The 22124-nt window shown below is 40.1% G+C and overlaps 1 long non-coding RNA gene across 2 annotated transcripts in view; it reads left to right on the top strand.

The window, feature by feature from the left end:
• The first annotated feature begins 754 nt into the window (after window positions 1-754).
• LOC134172461 (uncharacterized) overlaps window positions 755-22124 on the top strand; it is a 43062-nt gene continuing 21692 nt past the window's right edge. For both annotated transcript variants that reach the window (XR_009967935.1, XR_009967936.1), the window contains exon 1: window positions 755-837. This is a non-coding gene — a long non-coding RNA (uncharacterized LOC134172461). The remainder of the gene's footprint in view (window positions 838-22124) is intronic.

Genomic DNA, 22124 nt, shown 5'->3' with positions numbered 1-22124 from the left:
GCTGAGAAAGGTGGGGCTGTTCAGCCTGGAGAAGAGAAGGCTGCGTGGAGACCTCATAGCAGCCTTCCAGTATCTGAAGGGGGCCTATAGGGATGCTGGGGAGGGACTCTTCATTAGGGACTGTAGTGACAGGACAAGGGGTAACGGGTTCAAACTTAAACAGGGGAAGTTTGGATTGGATATAAGGAAGAAGTTCTTTACTGTGAGGGTGGTGAGGCGCTGGAATGTGTTGCCCAGGGAAGCTGTGAATGCTCCATCCCTGGTGGCGTTCAAGGCCAGGTTGGTCAGAGCCTTGGGTGACATGGTTTAGTGTAAAGTGTCCCTGCCCATGGCAGGGGGGTTGGAACTGGATGATCTTAAGGTCCTTTCCAACCCTAACTATTCCATGATTCTATATGCCAGTAAGTTTTAACTCCATTCTGTCACATTTATCTTTTAAATGTGTTTACTTGAGGTTATAGTATCTGAGATGATGCTCAAGGCTCATTCTTTTCTAGTTTTTTATTAAATGCGACTTGTCAGTCCACAGGTCAGGATAGTGTCCATGGCTAAGCAGAAGCACAGTTGCGACATGACTGTAGACAGATATACCCACCAGTCAGTTTAACCAGAGACTAATGGTGTTGATCTGAGCTTCAATGAGGCGTTTGAGCCCATAGGCAGGTTTGTAGGGAAGCCCCAGGTTAAACTGATCAGGGCAATTAAAGCCTATTAGTGCACTCAGCCACCTGAGAGCAGGAGATAAATGGTGTTGGGAAGGTTGCTGTTCCTTAGTATTAGCGTGGTTTGGAACAGGCTTGGTGTGGTTCTGCAGCAAGGTCCTGGTATAACCAGTGGGTAAGTGATCTGCTTAGGTAGCTGATTAACTATAATGTTTTGTCCTGCTAGTATTTTATACACCTATCAATCTTACTTATTTTGACTTTTATATGTCAAGCTACTTGATGGAAGAAGCTTCTGCTTTTCTTTAAAGTCCTTTGTTTTGATGTATGTGTATGATGGCTGCTTCTATTATCCAGTTGTCTTTAAGAGCATCTTTTCTGCTACTTTTAACTTAGAGTTATTTCCTTTCATATCATTGTTCTATGGGATTGTAATGATTAAATCTAGTTATGTTTGTGCATAATACATTTAAATTGGAAGAAATATAATTTGAGAGACTGTGTACACAGGGATGTTCATTTTTATTATTATTTTCTCTTGACTTTCAATCTTCCATTTCTGATATACTTAATTGTTCTTTTATATGGCAGTCTTGGAGAAAATTTTCTCTATTGGGCTTAGCCAAAAGGAGTTACAAATCTTACACTTTTTAGGAAGATGCACTGTCATCTTATTTTAGAGATTCAGAAATGATTTTATAGCAGAAAACAGGGCAAATCTGGCTCAAAGCCCTTCAGCTTCTAAATCTCAATGGTTTTTCACTGTCTTATATTTTGCTAGTTTGTATGGATCCAATTGACAAATTTACATTTGGATGTTGCTAATTAGATTTCTGAACACATTTGGATTTATCTCAGTTGTAAATTGCTATTTAATGTGGGATGAGAATGTAGGCCTGTGGATTAGAAGTTTTAAGACATAGAAACCCACATTCAGCACTGAGTTTTGCCTGCAAATTCAGGGTTCTGTTATGTGGGAGGCATAAAAGAAGCTGTTTACATGAAAATGCAAAGCTGCATGAGACACCAAGACTTGAATTATGCAAGATGTTGCAGGTTAGGCTTGAGATATATTACTAGAATCTGAAATGAGACTCATTCATGGGAAGTGCAACATAGAATGCCCCAAAGTGAGAAAGCTCCTGGAGTTAAAATAACTGTTGGTAGGAATGCAGATGTGCAAGAGAGATTAAAATACTCCTTTCTGAATGAAATGTAGTTCTAGTTTTCACCAGTAGTAAAATCATCAATTATATTTTAAAAACAACATAAGTAACCCAGTAAGTTTGATCTGATTTTAATCCTGCCTCTTTTCACAAGGTATTTTGACAGATGCAACCCTAAGTATGTTTGATACAGTAAGACTTGGGCTCCTTTTTGACTTGATTCTAGAAAACACTGTTATTATTTTTAACCAGAGTATGCGTGATTTTTAACACAAATTTGGAATTGGGTTTTTTTGTACCTAAGCAGTGCACAGGTCTCAGCTGATGGGCAGCAACACTTCAGTTCAAGGAGTTCCAAAGACTGTAATTGCCAGTAATGTTTCTTTCTAGCATCTGTGTTTGTTGGCTAAGTGCATGCTAAACTAGATATCCTTAGTAAATAGATACACAGCATTGGTTTGAAGGGAGATGTTTATAAAATATCATGTAAATGGAAGAGGATGCCATTCTATTTAAACTCACCGCTATTACCCCCAAATTTTTTGTTACGCTCTCTATAAATTAAAACATCACTACCAATAAATACCTTTGCAAAACAAAGCATTTTCTTAGTTTGCTTAGGTATGAAGTATGTATCAGATTCTGTTTCTACCAATTTCCCTTAGGGTGGCCTACACCTAGATTTCACACAATAGAATTGTAGAATAATTAGGGGTGGAAAAGACCTTACTATCATCCAGTTCCAGCCCCCTGCCATGGGTAGGGATGCCTCATCCTAGACCATGTCACACCAACCTGGCCTTGAACATAATAATGAGTCTTACCCCAACTATCCTGTAAGAAAATCTATTTCAAGAGTGATAATAGTGTTCAAGTGGTTTTCAAAACTGAAGAAACCAGTCCCTTCCTTGCAGGGCATACAGTTCTTTTCTCCCTAGAATAGTATTAGGACAGGGATATCCCAATGTGTTAGTAGAGGGTCAAAGTCAACTGTGTCAAATGAGATAGACTTATAAGTTACAGCAATTTCATAATCCACACGTGTTTCCATTGAAATCAGTTGTATAATGAAATGTTGGTACTTTCTGTTACTGTGGCCAATCCAATCACAAAATAAGAGGCTATTTCAGATGGATAATTTATTCAGAACATTATTCTCCTTCTGTTCACAAAATGCTTGGAAAATTATCACATAATTTTATTGCCTGAGTTTGTAAATTTATTTGTAAAATATTTTCCCTGTGTGAATATTTTATGAACGATTTGTTGGGGATATTCATGATTCAAATTACAGTATTAATTCAGTGCTTAAGTAGTACAGTGCCTAAGGAGTACAGTTCCTGCATTGTAATTGTGATTTGTGCTACTTAACCAGCCATTTCCCATTTAGAATATAAAGTGTGAATAATCACATTCAAATATATAGTTTGGGACTGTTTAAGCTTTCATATTTAGATTTATTTTTGCAAGTTAAAGTAAGGTTTGGTTTTTTTGAAAGTCCAATGAATATTAGTGGACTTTTTTCCTCCAGTGCTTACTCAGCTCTAGGAACTGCATTTTGCTGACCTAGAACTTCCCTGCAGTTTCAGTTGAGTGCAGCCTTCTCCCTTCACTTCATCTAGGCTATTTTCTAAAGTTCCTGTGGGCTGGGAAGGGTTTGTCACTGTGCACTGTAGATATCCTCATTCCAGTGAAAGCTGTTAATCCAGTGCAGCCCTTTGGGATACATTGGTGAAAGATACCCCAGATGTAAGGTGGTTTTTTTTTCCCTATGTTGTTTCCAAAGTATATGGAGACTCTTCTTTAACCCAGCAATGTATTGCTTAAAATTAGGCATCTAAGTATGTATTTATATGGTTGAATATGAGTATTGTTTTTACAGCTCTAGATTGTCTTCTGGTTCTTTTAAAGTCGGTGACAGTTACGTACATGTGTAACACAAACTAAAATAAATGCATATCAAGCTGTGATATCTATACATTTAGATCTAGCATGACTCTGTCTTTTTCCCCTAGCTGTCGATTCAACATTTCCTTCATTTCAAGGTGCTGTGAAGCTTAACTAATTGTTTCTGAACCATATTGAGATAATCAAGACAAAAGTAGCTACACAAGTGCAAAGCAGTTTCTATAAATACTGAGCAGGGGCAGAAGCAGTGTTATCTACAAGTGTTCACAGATTTCTAAGCTTCTTTTGAACCTGTAGGTTGTTAGTGTCTGAAAACACATTTGTTCTTGGTGGTTATAGGTGGGGCATACAGAATATCAGTGAAGGTTTTTCACTGAAGATGTGGCTTCCTGGGGGATAAAATGCCTCATTGCTGGGCAGCATTGCTGATTTAATGTTTCTGTGAAGTTCAGAAACCCACTTCTTTCATGTGGGGAATCTGATATTAGCAATGTGTTGAAGTTCTCATGGCAGTGTCATGGCAAGAGTGATGAGAATCAATAGGGAAGGCAAAGGAAGGAATGTGGGATTACTCGGTCAACCATGACTCAATTTTCTGTGGGGGTGACTGAGCACTGGCACAGGTTGCCCAAACAGGTTGTGGAGTAACTGTCTTTGGAGATCTTAAACTGACTGGATGTAGTTCTGGGCAACCAGCTGGTCCAAGGGTCTTGGACCAGATAATCCTGAGAGGTCTCTTCCAATGTCAAACCATTCTGCAGGTGTAGGGGAGGGAGCAGTGTGCTGAGATAAAGAATCTGGTGGTTATACTTTAAATTGAAGATGTAGTGAAAAGTGTATAATTGGGAGGGAGAAAGAGTTTCGGAGTTGAAGAACACCTGAAATAGCTTAGGACACAGAATAATGCCCAGGAACTGAAAATGTACTCTATCTCTGAATAACACGATTTGGAGTTATTGATTACTTCACACTGGAAATCTTGGCAGCAAGAGCATCAGAGTATTATCAGCACTGCTGTAGAGTAACAGATGAAATAATGGTTTGTTTTTTTTTGTTTTTTTTTTAATCCTTAATCAAAATCTCTTCTTTCTCTGGCAGTCTCAATTGACACATTATCTGTCTCTCCTTGTCATTTGGAAGGATCATGTCATGTTGATGAAAGGGCTGTTTATGAATCTCACATATTTACAGGGGAGCAGGGCATGATGCCAAGAGTATTTTTCTCTCCACACGAATGCTTGATTTGACTTCTTCCAATTGGTTTATTATTGATTTGATGACTGCGGGAGCAATTTCTCTCTCTAATGTGTTCTGCAAGTAGAGAAGTTTGAGTGCTTTGCTCCTGGACATGTAGGAATATGCCAGCTTTTTACTGGCAAGATGCATCTCTTCCTTTTCCAGAGACAAGCCTAGTTTTAGTGCGAGGATTCTACGAAGTCTGAAAAGGATCAGTTCTGTGAGGAAGAGCAGCTATCTCAAACTCAATTTGGGTACAGCTGAAGTGGCACTATCCAACATACCCAGTATCTCCAATCACTTTACACACAGCTTCTCCTCAAATGTTTGCTGAAATCCCTTACTAAGTCTCACGCCCTTTATAAGAGTATTATAAGGAAGTTAAAGCAATAGACTAAGAAGAACTGACATCCAATAACTGATTATTATGGTAGTAGAGATTAATCCGTAAAGTTCACTGCATCTCTAACTCGCCTGTTCAGCACTGAATATCTCTTTACCACAGTTCATACAACAGTGGTCCCAGGCTGGAGTTCTCCAGTATGGCCTTAAATCTGTTTTGGCATTCCATGGTTCTAGACACTTTACTTCTTTTAGGGATTAATTCTACAATATACTAGCTTTCACTATTTCGTTGTAGTTGTTGTTGCTGCACACTTGTGATTTTTCTTCTTGTAAGTGCATTTTTATGCAGATCAGACTTCTCTGCCAGTGTTTTACTGCCAGTAACTGTTTTAGATGACAGATTATACAGTTGCTTAGCATGATCTTTGGAGAATTCATGGAAATTTTGCATATTTGTAGAAGAAATGTACAGAACACCAACAGTTGACAATGAAACGAATCCAAAAAGTTATTTTTAAGTTATAGACTTTACAGATTGCACCCATTCACTTGCTATATCTTAATGGTAACCCTAGGCTTATAGAAGCAGATATCCAGCGAAGGATAAAACCACCCTCATTTCATCCTCTGGAAGTTGTATAGTTCAGTGCTCTGGAGGGAAAAGCAAAGGCCGTGTATAGGTGTGCAAAGATGCTGCATGCAATGTTAACTGTCCCAATAAAGCTGCTGTATCAATGAATAGGTGAGCCAGCAAAGCATTTTCTCTCTGGAAAAGCAGGCATGACTCCTGTTAAGATACCATGGCTGTAACACAAGGAGCGATACTAATTGAATTTCTTATTGGTAACTTATTGCAGCGTATGTAATCATGGCATGTAGGAAAAATAATGGCCATCCTACTTGTACAGAAAGTTAAGCCACGGGATGAAGTGAAGCAGGGCTGGTGATGGCAGCTCTGAGGCTGATCCTGCTGGAAAAATCAGGTTAATGAAGAGCTGCCGTGTGCTCATTCTGGGTTTGTTGTCAGTGTGGCTGATGGAATTGGCCAGAGTTTTGCTGGAAAACCATGCATTGTGTCGGGTGCGAGTATCTGAATGTTAGTATCATCTACTGGAAGCTGTCCTAAACTCATTAACCCAGGCCTAGGACTTGCATGGACAATTGGATTTACTGAAAATCGTGCTTGTTATAGTTGACCGGAAAGTGGTAAATGATTTCAGACCTGAAACCACTTTTCAGCTGGAGACATTTGCATTTGAAATATAATGTTGCAAATAACGCTGCACTACATGAGCCAATATGCGATACTATTTCAGTAATTGAAAAATTGGGAAATCTGCCTAGCAAGCTATTCCTGTTTAATACAGATGAGGCTTTATTTTTCAGCTCCGGAGATTAAAGCGTGATGTATCTCCTTCCTTGGATGCCTAATCGAAACTGTATGGATAGTAAAAATATTCCTTGCTTTCTTAGAAGAAAATGATTACTAGTCTTAGGTCTTGAAAAGTGGGGCTAAAATTGTCCAGGTGCTTGTATTCTCTGAGCTGACTTGCATTGTGTTCAGACTGATTCTGGTATAAAGCTTTAATGAAAAGTGTGGAACAAGTGGTTTTATTTAAAGAAACCATTTAACTTTCTGAAGTTCTCCTGACTGTTGACTTTCAAAATGGACAGTGTTTTAAAGAATATAATGGAAGCCTGAAGTAAATTCTCTAGAACAAGAATGAGATGCCTAACCCTGAGCTTTAAACTCTGTCTTGTCAAAGAGAAGGTGTATAAAAGGTTGAACAAGTAGTTCTTGGTTGCCAATTTACATGTTGAAGTAGAAAATACGGAGTCAAAGCAGGGGTGAGGGGGGTGGTGCAGCAAAGAAAGTGAAGAAAAGTGAAGCTTCAGGGATATGGGAAGTGTTGTTGGACTAGAAGTGCAGTTAATTATGTGTGGATGATTTACCTGTGTTGCAGATTAACCATACTGTGGATTCAGAGGCACAACTTGCAGGTTCCATGAGAAGCCAGTTCAGGTCTATGGAGCTTTCTAGCTCTGTTGCAGTGTGGTGCAAACAGAGCTGTGTGGTGGCAGGCACTTTTGGGCTGAACTAGGAAGCCCAGAGAGAGCTTAGGTAGCAACGGTCTGAGCTCACTCAGTGTAAATCCTCTCGGGATTATGCCACACTCCTTAGTGTGTCCTGTCATACCGAGAATACTCAGCTTGTTCTAAGTATCTGCTACTATGAAAATAGGATTGGATACTCATTCAGTTAATCTTTTAGCTGTAAATTGCTATCTTGAAGGAAAAACATCTCCCAAGCTTGGAGAACTTGGTCATCCTTTTTTTACATAATTGCTAAGTACTGCTCAGTCACTTTATGGCAAAGGCTGGGATTAAATCTGTTTCTCCATAGTGCACTTTTACTGCACAAATCATGACTACTGTCTTCTTCAGACTCCTATTTCCAACACGATCTGCCTGTCGTTTTCTGTAATGCGCGTCCCACGTATAGTCATCTCTCCACTGTATTACCTTGCTATACCCTGAGCAACAAGGCCCTGAGTATAAAGCACCTGTGAGCAGAAGTTAGTTTCATATCCTTTATAATGTCACTTTATATTGAGTGTAGGTGGCAAGGTTTTGGTAGTGGGGCAGAGGGAGGTGGCCTCTGTGGGAAGATATAAAGGGCAGCCCTGTGCTGGACACAATGAGTTGCAGTCAGTTCCGTAACAGACCAACCCCAGGACACAGTCAAGTGGGTGGTATCTCTAAAAGCATATTTAAGAAAGAGTATAAAATGCTGAATGGAGTGAGAAGAAGGGAACAAAGAGTGAGGAACACGAGAATGACACCAAGGTCTGTGGAGGAAGAGGAGTTCCATGGCAGAGAAAGATACTCGCTGCAGTCCATGAAGAATCTGTACCAGAGAAGATGGAGCTCATGCCTTCTTAGGGATGAAGGCTTCAGAGCCTAAAATTGACACTTTCAGGCTTATTTCAGTCACTTAGGAGCTCTACAGCCTGTATTACCAGTAAACTGGAAAGATTCTATTGTTTGCTATGACTTGAGGTTTTTGACAGCAGGTTCAAGGCTGCAGGGTCTAATCATCATATCACAAAAACAAAGCTGGAAAGTAAGTTTCAACATTCCTTTTAAAGTTGTGCTTTAACCTCAAATACTTTCAAAACTAAAGTTTGTCAGTAACAAGCTGCTGTTGCTGCTGTCCATGACATTAGGCTTTTTGAGAAGCAAAGCATTTACCAAATAAAAGGCATTGGAAGGTGAGGATTGTTTTTTCACCTTATCTGGGGTTCACACAAAGAGAAGTATTTTCTGTCTATCCTAAATATTTAATTATCTCTGCTGTGCAAGTGATCTTGTGCTGAATGTAGGATGGAGAACCCTGAGGAAGAAAAATCAAGAAGAGTCAGAAATTGACCCGACCTGAACTCTCCAAGTGAGAAACAAATCAATGTGTTAGATGCCAGAGATAAGTCAGAACTTTGATGGAATCAGAAGTGAATATGTTTGTCTTCAGTGCTGTTGAGGCCAGGAAAAATGGCTCGGCAGCCAGTACTTTCATATGAAAAGAAGTCTAGATGTTTTCTTAGTCTCTGCAAAAGCAGGAGCGTGTTTGCTCTACCTCATTTACTTTGTGCTTAGAATTGAGATTTAGAGGGATAATGTCTGAAACTCACACTCGTCCTTATATTTGAATTCATTATGTTTCTTTTCAGTAGTAAGTGCCTTGAACACATGGGCAGAGCTGTGATTTGTATGTGCAGGGAAAAGACACAAAAGGCCAAAGCTCAATTAGAGTTGAATTAGGCCAGTGTTGTGTTAGATAACAAGGTATTTTTAAGTACAGTAATAACAAGAGAAGGTCTAAAGAAAACATTGGACAGATCTATGCTTTAGCTTTTGGTCAGTCCTGAAGTGGTCAGGAGGTTGGACTAGGTGATCACTGTAGGTTCTTTCCAATTAATATAGTCCATTCCACTCTATTCCAGTCTATTCTAACATCTCTGACATACTGTACAGACCCCTGTAATCCCAGGGCATGAAGGGCATCATGATTCTTCATTCAGTGTCTTTAGCTCACAGTACTATATTTTGTGTTCCTGAGTATATTACCTAATCAAGTCTAGTAGCCTCCATGTGTGTCAGCGCAACAATCTTCATCTCATTCTAGTATACTAAGGGTTTACATGTAACTTCATCATTAATTTACACCTAACACCAGCACTAAATAATCCCATTTTCTCCCATTTACTGCCCTACTACTCGGTCCCATATGTTGTTCTAGTTGTATCCATCTGCATCCACAGATGGATACAGCTTCTGTCTTTACATGATCGCATCCCTAACTCTTTCTAGCCGTCATTCCTCATGTCTTTTGTGCAGACAATCTAAACTGCAGATGGTCCCATATACCACCAGTAACACTTGGACTGACTGGTTCCTTTATCCTCTGTCTGCACCAAACACTAAGCTGTCTATTCCAGGAAATGTTTTTCCTTCCCTAACCTGGATTCTTCTTTTATGCATTCTGTAATGTGCTGCCTTTATATTATACAAGTAAGATATAAGTACCTGAGCACATACAAGACTAGCATTGAGCTGAGGGCAGGATTGTTCCATGTTGAGCAATTATGCCTCTATATAGAGCAGTAGTTCAAATAAATTTAATTTTTATCAGTTTTGCAACATTTCATAATAGACTAGGTGTACGTTTTGCAGTACTAGAAATAAGCTCACAGGAAGGGCACAGCCAGAAAAAGGGGAGTGAAATAAAACTGCTAACTATAGACCCAATTTACCTTTGACTCGTTTGAAGTTTGACCTTGGATGTATTTGGTCTTTCTGGGTCCAAGTGAGGGTGGTATAAACAAAAGAGCAATCGTGATGGAGTCTGACATACTGACCACAGTGTGGTGCTGGATGGGCCGGTTTCCAGAGGCCATTTAGATTCCCCCAAGTTTACGAAGTTTGGAGTGTCATCAAGGATGAGCCCCTGCAGATGGCAGCAGTGCTCTAAACTTCAGAGCCACAGCGCTTTGTTCCATGTTGAGACAGAGCCTGCTACTGAGGACACTGATTTCCACAGACTATCGCTTGTTTTGCTACTAGTCAGCATGTTACAGATGCCTTTTATTCTCCTTCAGCTTAAAGAAAAAGCTTCAATACTTGTCAAGTAACAGAAGGATGTTTTTGATTCTTGTCAAACACCTCCAAGTTCCCAAGTAGGACTCATGTTCTACTTCTCTGTTTAAATATTGCAACCACAGGATTTCCTTTCCCCCTCCAACCCCACCCCAAAAAGCCATTTTGCATCCTTTGGGCTTGCAGCAAGTATTTTACCTAGCTGGCAGCATGCTCATACCTCTATAACAGCCAGCTCAGCTGTAGCAACATTTTAAGTGACTATTAAAAGTCCTTCAGGTGGCACATCCCTAGTTCTAAACACAGTGTCACAATCAGAATAAACAGATGCGTCCAAATACCTGAAAAGAGATCCCTGCTAATCTACTTGGGTAGGAAATATTTCCCTTCCTTTTACTAGCTCTGTTGACCTAAGCTGATTTCTTGAGGCTGTCATCTTGCATAGGCTGCTTATTCCTTGCTCTAATGCCTTTATCTCCTTTTTCTCATTTTCTCACTAATGCTAATCCATCTTGTTATTTGTATTACCCATCTTTATATCTTCATAATCTCTTTGCAGTCACTAACATTCAGTTACTAAAATAGAAACAATTCAGAAGAATAATGATCAAACAGAACCTTATGCAGGTAAACCTGCCTTTATAATGTCTTTATATTGTGATAGTCCTTCTGCACTCAAGGAAGAGTTTAGTACCTGTTATCTGTGTGCTGCGCTTAAATATTCTGGCTGTTCCTCCTCTGTCTTAAGGAAGAAGCTGCTTGTTTTCGCCAGCATTGCTTTATTTCTGTGCTTATAATTTATTCAGGACAGTGACAGTGCATTATGTACAAAGCCTGCATACCATGCTTGATTGAATGACTGTCGGCAAATGGCTGTCGATTTTGACACAGTTTCCTGGCTGGGTTCCTCAAAAAGGCACACTATAAAATAGTTTAGTGGCAGCCTAAGAAAGCATAGTCTGTGAAGCTTGAACATGGTTTTGATTCCAAGGTGTTGATGTCTCAAGCCATTTTGAAGCACATGGATAGGAGAGCTTTGTTGGGTTGTTCCAGAGGATTTACTTGTCCAAGACAGTAAACCTTTGCCTTCTGCTAAAATCTGCTCACTATATAGCAAAATACCTTCAAACTTAGTCTGGGCATGGGATTTTTGTTGGTGTTCTATTTCCTGTCCTGTAATTTTGTATAGCGTTACTGGGTGCTAAAGATTATTGTGTTTTAACAGTAGGGAAAATGATCCCTGTAAAGCCTTTGGGATGCTTCAAGAAGAAAGTTATGTAAATAGTTACCGGTTTGGCTGTTTCATATACTGTGAACTGATGAAAGACAGCAAGGGAATGGCAGTTACCTCTCAATATAATATAAGACTTGCCTTAGGTAGGACCATTCTGTTTACTGAGCACTTCATTTAATCCCAGTGGAAAACCAACGGTGGAATTTGCTGTTTTCATAACAACCTAAAGAGGATGTCGTGTCTCTGACTGGCTGGCTACCCCCATGGCAAAATAGCAGAGAGGTAATGTGAGAAACAACTCTGCAGAAAATAACTTCAGCTACCACCACTGGAATGTGTGGTTTCATTCCCACTATAGGTCTGTTTCCCCCACAGCAAACCCTGTCTCATGTAGTGGTAGACTGCTACCATGATTCTTTTGGGTATTCCCATTTTCTGTGTTTTACTGCATAAACAGCATAAAAGGAATAGAATAAAGGGAAAGGGAGAAGCTGTTGAAAGAAATCTGCCATTATGTGACTATACTGTTGAGTAAATAGGATATTGATGATAAAAAAAAACCAAAGCTAAAATACTGGAATTCTGGGATTCAGACACATAATTGTTTCCAGTTTTTCTGTTCATGTCGATGAGAGGGAATATAACACTGCACTTTATCATAGCCACTTCGTTGGAAAGACAGCAGTCAGAATGGCCAAGAAGAAATAAAAGCAAGAGTAATAGTAGCTGTGCTTAGAAGTCTACACAGGCCTAGCAGCATGACCCAATAGAAAATATCACCAAGAGTTCTGAGCAACAGCTAATGTGTGGGCAAACCTGAATACTCTCCCACTAATCAGTCTATTAATACAAAATTAGATGAACCACAGAATTTGAGACCTCTGCAAAACAAAGAACATGCTGTGGGCAAGGAGATCTTTACTGTGAGGGTGCTGAGGCACTGGAACAGGTTGCCCAATAAAGTGGCAAATGCTCCATCACTGGCAGTGTTCAAGACCAGGTTGGATGGGGCTTGGGACAACCTGGTCTAGTGTGAGCCATCCCTGCCCATGGCACGGGAGTTGGAACTGGATGATCTTAAGGTCCTTTCCAACCCTAACTATTCTATGAATCCTAACTAATCTATGATCCTATAATTCTATTAAATCAACCAAAAGCTGCCAGAGCTGAAAACTGCTCACAGTTTATGGTAAAGGTGAAAAAAAAAACATTTTCAACTGACAAGGATGGAAATAGTAAGCAAGGAGTCAAGTTAGATGGGGTAGCTCTGCGCTATGGAGTTGGGTGGACCAATACAAAGAGCAATAGGAAATTCACAGTGCATCAACGCAACAGCAGCAGTCATTGAAGGGAAAACACAATTAGCTTCCAGTGTCTCTGAACAGTTTCACTTAATTCTGAGGAAATGAAAAACCTCAGAAGTGTACCCAGTAGCGATGCAAGATATGAAGATATTAATTTGAAGCTACCTGCCAGTGTGGGCAGGAATGATTAAACACAGAAAGATCTGAAATGGCCTTTGAGATGTCCTAACAGTGAAACTTTGCAGCCAGGTGTTTGTATATAGATGTGTGGGCTTGTATACACATACTTGTGTGCATACAACTGCGCATAAATACACATAGAGAGATTTTATCCTCACTGAGTATTTCGCAGAATAGCTCGGAGCAGCTGCAAAAGGCATCACACTAAAAGCTGAGATGAAAACACAAAGAAGCGGAATAAAAGTAATATCAGGGTGTAGGTTTTTACCTGGACTTTTCAGAAATGTGGAAAGAGTCTCCTAGGTTGCAGTGGTGATGCTCAGACACCAGGTATTCAGACAGCAACAGTATTTTGAAAATTATTTGCGGGCAAAGAAGCAACATTTTTAGTAACTTGGTAGTTTGGGGCTTCGTTTAAATGACCGAATACTTAGAATTATTATCATAGAATGGTTCGGGTTGGAAAGGACCTTAAGATCATCCAGTTCCAACCCCCTGCCATGGGCAGGGACACCTCACACTAAACCATCTCACCCAAGGCTCTGTCCAACCTGGCCTTGAACACCACCAGGGATGGAGCATGGAGCATTCACAGCTTCCCTGGGCAACCCATTCCAGTGCCTCAGCACCCTCACAGGAAAGAACTTCTTCCTTATATCCAATCTAAACTTCCCCTGTTTAAGTTTTAACCCATTACCCCTTGTCCTGTCACTACAGTCCCTAATCAAGAGTCCCTCCCCAGCATCCCTATAGCCCCCCTTCAGATACTGGATGGCTACTATGAGGTCTCCATCAGCTTCTCTTCTCCAGGCTGAACAGCCCCAACTTTCTCAGCCTGTCTTCATACAGGAGGTGCTTCAGCCCCTGAGCATCCTCGTGGCCTCCTCTGGACTTGCTCCAGCAGCTTCATGTTGGGGAGCAGCTTCTGTTGAGGACACCAGAACTGCACACAGTACTTCAAGTGGGTTATTCTTGGGGATCTGTATGGAAAACCATTTTCTCACTTGGTGAAGTAGTCCATGAACTGATTTCACAGCCAGTCTTAAAGGTGACAGTTTCTCTGTCTTAATAATGAGAAAGAAAATCCATTGAGAAACTTTGTTTTCAGTGTACATTTCCAAGCCAAGAGACACAGGTGACTCTTACAGGGGCCACATGGAATGCTACAAAAGCTGTAATGTAAAATTGTTAAACAGAATAGTGTCCACGGGAACAGTTAAACTTTGTGAAAGGGCATATGGCTTCTCCCTGAATACAGAATTATGGAGGAATTACAGGACTGTTGGCCTGAGGTGCACTTTTATCTTCTCAGACTCTATGTTTCCAGAGTTTTGATGAAGTCACTACTGAGACAGAAGAAGCTGGATCCAAAGAAAAACCTGTATCCAAATGCTGTCCAATGTGGTAATGCTCGCATTTAGAAATCTGGCATAGACCCAAACTTGTGTTTGGAAGCTGTTATCTGTCAAGTCAAAGACAGCAAGGTTTGTCTGAACCATGTAGCTGAAATGCTGCTCTGGTGCAACACTGAGCACCTATGTTGCCTACGTCTTCCTTGAACTGCATTAGCATTGCTGGGATGCTTGAATACTTAATGGAAAACACATACTGTGCCACGCTTTCTGGAGGAAAAAAAATGCTGGTATATAAGAAAAAGTGGACAGACTGAGGAACAATTCAAATAAAAAGAATGACTGTGAGCAGAAATAAAATTGGGGGAAAAAAAATAAGGTATTCAGCATGCCAAGGTGACTGTTAATGCCAGGTTAAACTGAAAGTTATTTAAAAGAAATCTGGTGGAAGGAAAACTGCTGCAGGGCTTGGAATGCCAAATGAGCTGCTACTAGGGATCCTGAGGAAGAAGCTGCTTGCTAACTGGGGGATGGATGCACTTCTGTCTTGTGCCATGTTTACAGCTGCAGGCATGTACAGGAGGTTTCCAAATAGTGAAAGACTGTGTATTGCATCAGCACCACTGAGAGGGAAGTGGACAGCAAGGTCGTATAAGCAACCAAATGTAACGTGTATTTTTTTTTTTTCTTCCTAGAATGGCATCCCTAGCAGAATCCACTATATTGGGCTATGCCTGATCATTCACAGGCTGTCTACTTCCTTCCTTCTCCACTGATCAATCATAGAATAGTTTGGCTTGGAAAAGACCTTAAAAGCTCATCCAGTTCCAGTCGCCTGCCACAAGCAGGGACACCTTCCACTAGAGCAGGCTGCTCCAAGCCCCATCCAACCGGGCCTTGAACATTGACAAAGTTAAGCAGGGAAAGAGGGCAGGTCTTACTCAAACACTTCTGGAGACTGAGAGTATATATTGTAGCTTCCTCAACTGAGTTAATATTGATTTTCTAGTGGATGAGATTTTAGTGAAGAGTTTCATATAAAGCTTTTCTTCCACAGGGCAAAACCCGAGATTTAGGTCTGGTGGAAGCATGGGTATTTTTGTGTAGAACTGAGAAATGTTGGCAGCTTGTCACTTATCTGAAGTGAGTTTGACTGTCCTGGAGGCAGATAATGATTTAATTAAAAAGTTACATTGTGTTAGGTGCTATGTTGAACCCTCAAACAAAGCTCTTTCCCTGCTGACCTATCATGTTCTTACTGACATACTCTTACAGTTTTGCTGCAGGAGGTGATGTGTTTTTATTATGATCCCCATAAGAAAGGCTCTCAGACTCCATAAAATATCTCTTAAAACACCACTTTTTTGCCTTAAAACTATAAAGAAAGAGAGGAGAATATAGATACTCTTATATCCTTTCAGCTGGTGGAAACACTTGATTTACATGGCATCGACATGTCTCCGGTCAAGGAACTGCACACTGTGCAGATCCCATCCATGAAATGGTTATCCAGCATTTTGGTCTTTTGAGCTCTTACAGGTTTTTCTTAAAACAACTTTATTCATCATTTCTGCTGTCAAACAGAAAGCTCACGTGAGAACTTGTTGCTTCACTTGTAGATAAAGGCAAGGACACGGAGGTAGTGCAGCCGCTGTTACCAAGCAGGAGCTGCCTATAGGCCCCCTATTACCATTTGTTGACTGAGTTTCTTGTGTGGCTCAGGGATATGCACAGTATGAACTGTTCTGTAGGCCAAGCTGTAAGTGCAACAGCACAACACACATCTGTGCCTTCTTGGGATAACTGAGATGCTGTAAAATGGTCTGTTTCTGATCAATAGGCTTAGGATACTGCAGAGAACAGCAAATTCCAGCCTTCCCTCCACCTCTACTACATCTCATTATTTTCTTCCATTATCAGGGATTTAGCTATCATTGGGAATGTTCACATTTCTTTCTCCTTTGTTAAATAAGGCTTTAGAACAATTGCAGTAGGCAGGCTCTTAAAGAATTAATTCCAGGTTTTACAATATATGTGGTACAAGTCGGGACAAAATGTTCAGAGTTTTAGTCAGTCCAGGAAAGCTTCCAGTACAGCTGAATTCTAAAGACTTTGCAGATTTAGCTGAATACTGAACCTTAGTAATTAATCTTGGTCAAGGTTGTGATGTGGCACTCGGGAAAACTGGCCCCTAATAGTGTTTCACGCAGGTGCTATAGATATCTATTTTTTTCTTAACCTTTCTAGGGTTTGCTTCAGTTTGTTTATATCATATTAGGCTGTGTTAAACTGTAAAGATTCCTTTCAGTTTCTGCTAGGCTCAGTTTTATCTAATGGATTTAAGAAGTGCTAAGTGAAATATGTATACAGATCACTTAAAGTTCAGTTCAGATTTGGGGGCACACTAGTAACTGTGTTAGAAACCAAGCAGCCCAGAAAAAGCAATTAGTTCATTCTTGCTCGTGCCCAAACACTGCCAGAGGTTAATCGCAATGTCTAGACCTAAGAGGAGTTTTGCTGCTCTCAGTGTGCAATACTGATTACAGTAGCTCCTCTTCTTCCCACCAAAAATTAACCTGTGTACAATGAAATTGTCTGTAAGTAATAAAATAATGTGAAATGTCCAGAAATCCCAGTCTCTTTCCTCCTTATTTATTTCCTGCTCTTTTACCTGTTGTTTTTCTTTAAATCTGACTTCTTTAGCCTTGAAAAGATAAGTAAATCTTTTATTCTTAGACAGTATCCACCGATTCCTGTTTCTTAACCTCCAAGCTTTGCATCTTTGATATTTGTTTTTATCTGCCTGACCACCTGTCTCGATGAAAACTAAGCTGTTCCTCCTTTCCACAGTCCTTTCGTGTCTTCTTCCTTACCAGATGGCAAAGGTTTCACTGTGCTTTTTCACTGACCAGATGAGCCCTTCATGTTGTTTTCCTAGTTCTGTCTTCTTGCCTTTTTACTTTCTGCAGTAAATTTCATTTCCTTTGGGCCTTCAAATCTTTCCAGGAAGCAGACAGACTTTAAGGAATTGTTGCCCAAGTTTATACAACTCTCCGTTTCCCATCAGCATCTCATTTACTGAAATACTTGATGTATTTTACTGCAGCTATCAGATGGTGAGTTGTTGGTGCCAAGGAATTGAATCTGATTTCATGTGAAAATTGACAGAATAAGGCAAAGTAGCTATGCAATTTAAAGGGGACATTTCTAAAATTGAGCTTTACTGAGGAGCTGGGTTTTGTTACATCTTTACAGGCTTTAAAAGAAAAGGTAAAAATAGAACAAACGCACAAAACCAACCATATAACATTCAATTTCTTATAGTCCAACCTCTCAACACTAAGTTTGGAGCTATGCTGCCACTGAGACCTCTTTCTCCCCTCTCATTACCAGTTTCTGAGGGATCTTATTTATTAAGCTGCTGAGATCCTGTGTATTTAATCTCCAGCCATAGCTTATTATTTCAGTTAATTCTTTTTCCACAGTAGTGCAGGAATGAGTTGTTTGCTAAATACTAGGCTCACCTTTGGAGCATTTTGCACTTCTGTGTGATATATTACGCACTGTCAATACACAGGTAATGGTTCTTAGTTGGTTTAGGTTATTTGCTCTGTTCAGAGGTAAATTGGCAGTATTCATCTTGTTTAACATCGTTTTTCTCAGTAAGAGGATTCCAAGAAATGGAAGCACTGAGGAGACTGTCTCCATCAAGAATTGTTTGATAACATTTCCTAACCATGCTAGAAACTTGCCTACAAACTTCATTTTGACACACACACACGTTCTGGAATAATTCCTGGTTGTTTGGCTTGTAATAGCTCTTGGCTCATCCTGGAACAATTAATCACGAATGCCCATGTTAATAATTTTAAGCCTCAGCAAGGCAGTGTAGTAGCTCAGCAGAGGTAAAGGTGGTAGAATAAACAGAGTGCTGACAGTTGCTGATGTTTTACATAGGGGGTCGCTTAGCCCTAGTTTAACTGCTTTGCTTTGCATGTTAGTTACTGCCTGCAGCACTGCTTACAGTAATGATTTCTTCTTTGAGGTTAACTGCTGATAGCAACAGTGGAAAATCTGAGTTGAAAAAAAATATCATTAGAGACAGAAAGTAAAACAGTTTAAAGGAATTATGGTAATACTTCCTACTTCCATGGAAATGCTTCAATTTGGCAGTCAGGTTTCTACACAGTAGCCAAGTATTTAAGTTCATGGTTCCTGTGTAACCTGAGCTTCTGGTTAAAGGGCAAGAGAACAGTCCCATCTGTATAAGATGTTTTCAATATGAATATTTGTTGCAAACTAGATCCCCCTAAAAGCCTTCCGGTCACTCTGACCTGTGAGAAAATCATCTTCATAGATGTCAGTTTGAGAAGCTTAACCTCAGGTCTGTGAGCTACACATCAAACATCTGGGAAACTACTACTAGTAGGAACACCAGTTTAGAATTGTCAGTGCTTCAGGAAAAGAGAAATTTATATTGCTTTAAGGAGCTGAATTATCCACCCAGCCAGAAAATGGCCATCCTGGGGCTACCCATCAAGGGCCACAGGAATGATCAAAGGACTGGAGCAGCTGTTGTATGAGGAAGGGGGTTGGGATTGTTCAGCCTGGAGAAGAGAAGGCTCAAGGAACACCTTATTAAAATGGATGCATATCTGGTGGGATAGTGTAAAAAAATTGGACCCAAACTCTTAGTGGTGACCAGTGTCAAGAAACAAGGAGCACAAACTTTCAGACAAGAAAAGAGAGCACTTTTTAACCATAGTTGAACATTGGAACAGGTTTTCCAGAGGGGTTGATTTCAGTCTCCATCCTTGAAGATATTCAAAAGTCAGCTGGATGCAGCATTGGTAAACCTGCTCCAGCACACCCTGCTTGAGCAGGGGGATTGGACCAGACAGTCCCCAGAGGTACCTTCCAAACTCAGCTGGAATGTCTAACCTAAGTAGGGTGTTGTTGGTATCACAAAAGGTGAGAAAAGAAAATGAATGCATTGGAGGTGGCTTGCCTGGATTGTATATGTATGGTTTTGAAGAAAAATGGCTCTTTAATCTACCAGACAAAGCTATACCAAAGACAGAAATTAGACTCAAATTATTACTAAAGAGGTTCATTAACTGCTAGAACAACTTCTTTATGAATATGCTAAATTCATCTTCTTGAAGTCTTTCAGTAAAGATTTAATAATGATCTGTTCATAGAAGATACAACCAGCTCTGCTGGAGGATATAGACTTTGTAAAGGAATCAACTGATAAAATTCAATGGTTCATAGTAGGCAAATTCTGGTAAGATAATTGCAAAAGCCTTCTAGCCTGAAAAGATACGGCACTTCTTAGGGGCGTTTAACTACAGAGCCACAGAAAATGCATGTTTGTGTGAAGAATTCTGAATGACACAGCTGTATGGATTTTGTTTTCTGCAATACATATACATAAGCCATAGTGACACTTGTCTCTGAAACAGGACTAAATGTGCTGCTTGAATTGATGTTTACACAACGTTGCTTTACCTTTCAATCAAGAGAAGACCTGCCTTCACTGAAGTCTGGCTCTAATACAGCTTACACTGGAAAGCTATGCAAGGGAGTACAGAAGGTATTTTAGCACTGGAGGGTTATCTGAAAATAAGTGATTATTTGTTTTCCTCTTTTACCTATTTCAGCAATATTTTGGGTGTATCTATTGCATTACACCAGTAAAGGGAACTTGCTAAGGAAACTAATTCTTAATGTAGTTTCATTAATTCAGTTTCGTCAAAAAATTCAGATCGTTTCTCTTTTAAAGAGCGGATGCTTTTTAATAGAACAGAAAACAACTTCTGCCTCAAAAGTGAAGAAACAGGCATAAACTTTTGATAAAGTGAAATTGAAATGATCCAAAATCTTGTTGCTATTTAACTTCGTGCAGTGAAGGTGCATACAGCAACAGAGAGGCTGTTGAACTAGAATTCAAATAGCATCTGACACAATACTGTGCCAAACAGATTTCTATTCAGTGTTGTAAATGAATTCTTAGTAGTGAAAATTTTATGTCAGTTTTCAAGCTCCATATCAGAAAACCAACAAAGCTGTTCCTGAAATTTAGTTTTGTGTATTCATTTCAATGAATATATGATGTTTTCTACTCCTGAATTACCCAACCATTGTTAGAAAAAGGCAAAAGGGTTCCTGTATCAGGGGAGGAATAAGAAATAAAATGCAAGCTACTTAGCAAAGCTAGATTCCAGTGAATAGGTTTCAGAAAAGGAAATTGGTTTCTTTGGTATTCAGATGAGCAAGTACCATCATAATCCCAAAGCAACTGAATGGGTCAGAGAAACTAAAACTGTTTTAGGGTTTTTAAGTCCAGGTTAATGACTTCAGCCTGTATCTGGTAAATGATAAGATAAACCTTTACATACTGCTTTTTTGATAGTTTACAACAAAAACCTTTTGTAACATGAGTAATTACATTAAGTGTAAAATTGCAAAAGTATTGACATGCACTTTGTTTTCTGTGTATTGATAAATAAAAACATACATGGCTTCCAGACACCATTAAATGTTCCTTGCTCCCACATGAAATAATCCTTGCCTTCTACAGGCACAGATGTAAGACAGCTTCTTTTCCCAGTTCATTTGGAATTGAAAATGCTGCTAAGTGTGTCATTGTGTTCTACCCTATGTAACTTCCCTTCCCCCTCTGCTCTTGAGAATCACTGAGCCTTAAATGCCCATTTTTACTCTTTGTGCAATGTTAAATTCATGCATTTACAGGCAGATATTAGCATGAAACGGGCATCTTTTCAGCAAAGAGACCAAGCACCAAAAGGGAAAAAGCCAACTTTTCTTTCTACTACAGCTGCAGCGTATACCCATTATGGTGTGAGACTCTTGTCAGGCTGCAGCAGGAACAGGCAAGTCAGAAGCCCAGGATGACAGCAAGGGAGGCAAACCACATTCCCACCAAAGGAAGAAGAACAGAGGTCAGATGGTTAGCTAGTAGTCCGGTGGTCTCCAGCATGTAGTGTCAAGGCAGGAAGCTACAAGGCACAGCATACCTGCAACACTGCTCAGACATGGGCCAAGTCAAGGCCAGGGCTTAAATTCAGTTCCCAGGCCAGTGGGGAGAGTTTGCATGGACAAGAGGCTCAGATGGGGCTGATCAGAGCCATTAGAGTCTTAGGTGTTGTAAGGACCCTGAGAGCTGTGCATCAGTCCTGGCTGCATCATGGGTGGAGGACTGAGAGGAGCATATTCCTAATCCAGAAAGTCAAGGAGCCATAAACCTGAGGTCTCATAATTCATGCCTTTTCAGCAAATTAATATCTTAACACTATTTTAAAGCTATCTGTGTAAAACCCCTGCCTTTCTGTTGGATGGCTTTGTTGTGCCAAATTTAACAAATGGAGTAGTCTAAGAAAAGAATGCAGTATTTGAAGGATGGAAAGATTCAAGCAATTTGTTTTCGACAAATTGCTTCAGTGGTTTTCATGTACAGCTCACTCTGGCCTAGGTTATAGCCTGCCACTGAAACAACAGCACAGAGCAAACCACTGTTCCTTGTAGGCATGCACCCCAGTTGTGAGATATGTGGTAGTGGC

The sequence above is a fragment of the Pezoporus occidentalis genome, unplaced genomic scaffold (genome assembly GCF_034315485.1).
Source record: "Pezoporus occidentalis ecotype Australia unplaced genomic scaffold, CSIRO_AGI_Poc_V1 ctg46, whole genome shotgun sequence".
Lineage (NCBI taxonomy): Eukaryota > Metazoa > Chordata > Aves > Psittaciformes > Psittacidae > Pezoporus > Pezoporus occidentalis.
The sequence above is the reverse complement of the archived record's forward strand: the minus strand, read 5'-3'. Positions and strand labels throughout refer to the sequence as shown.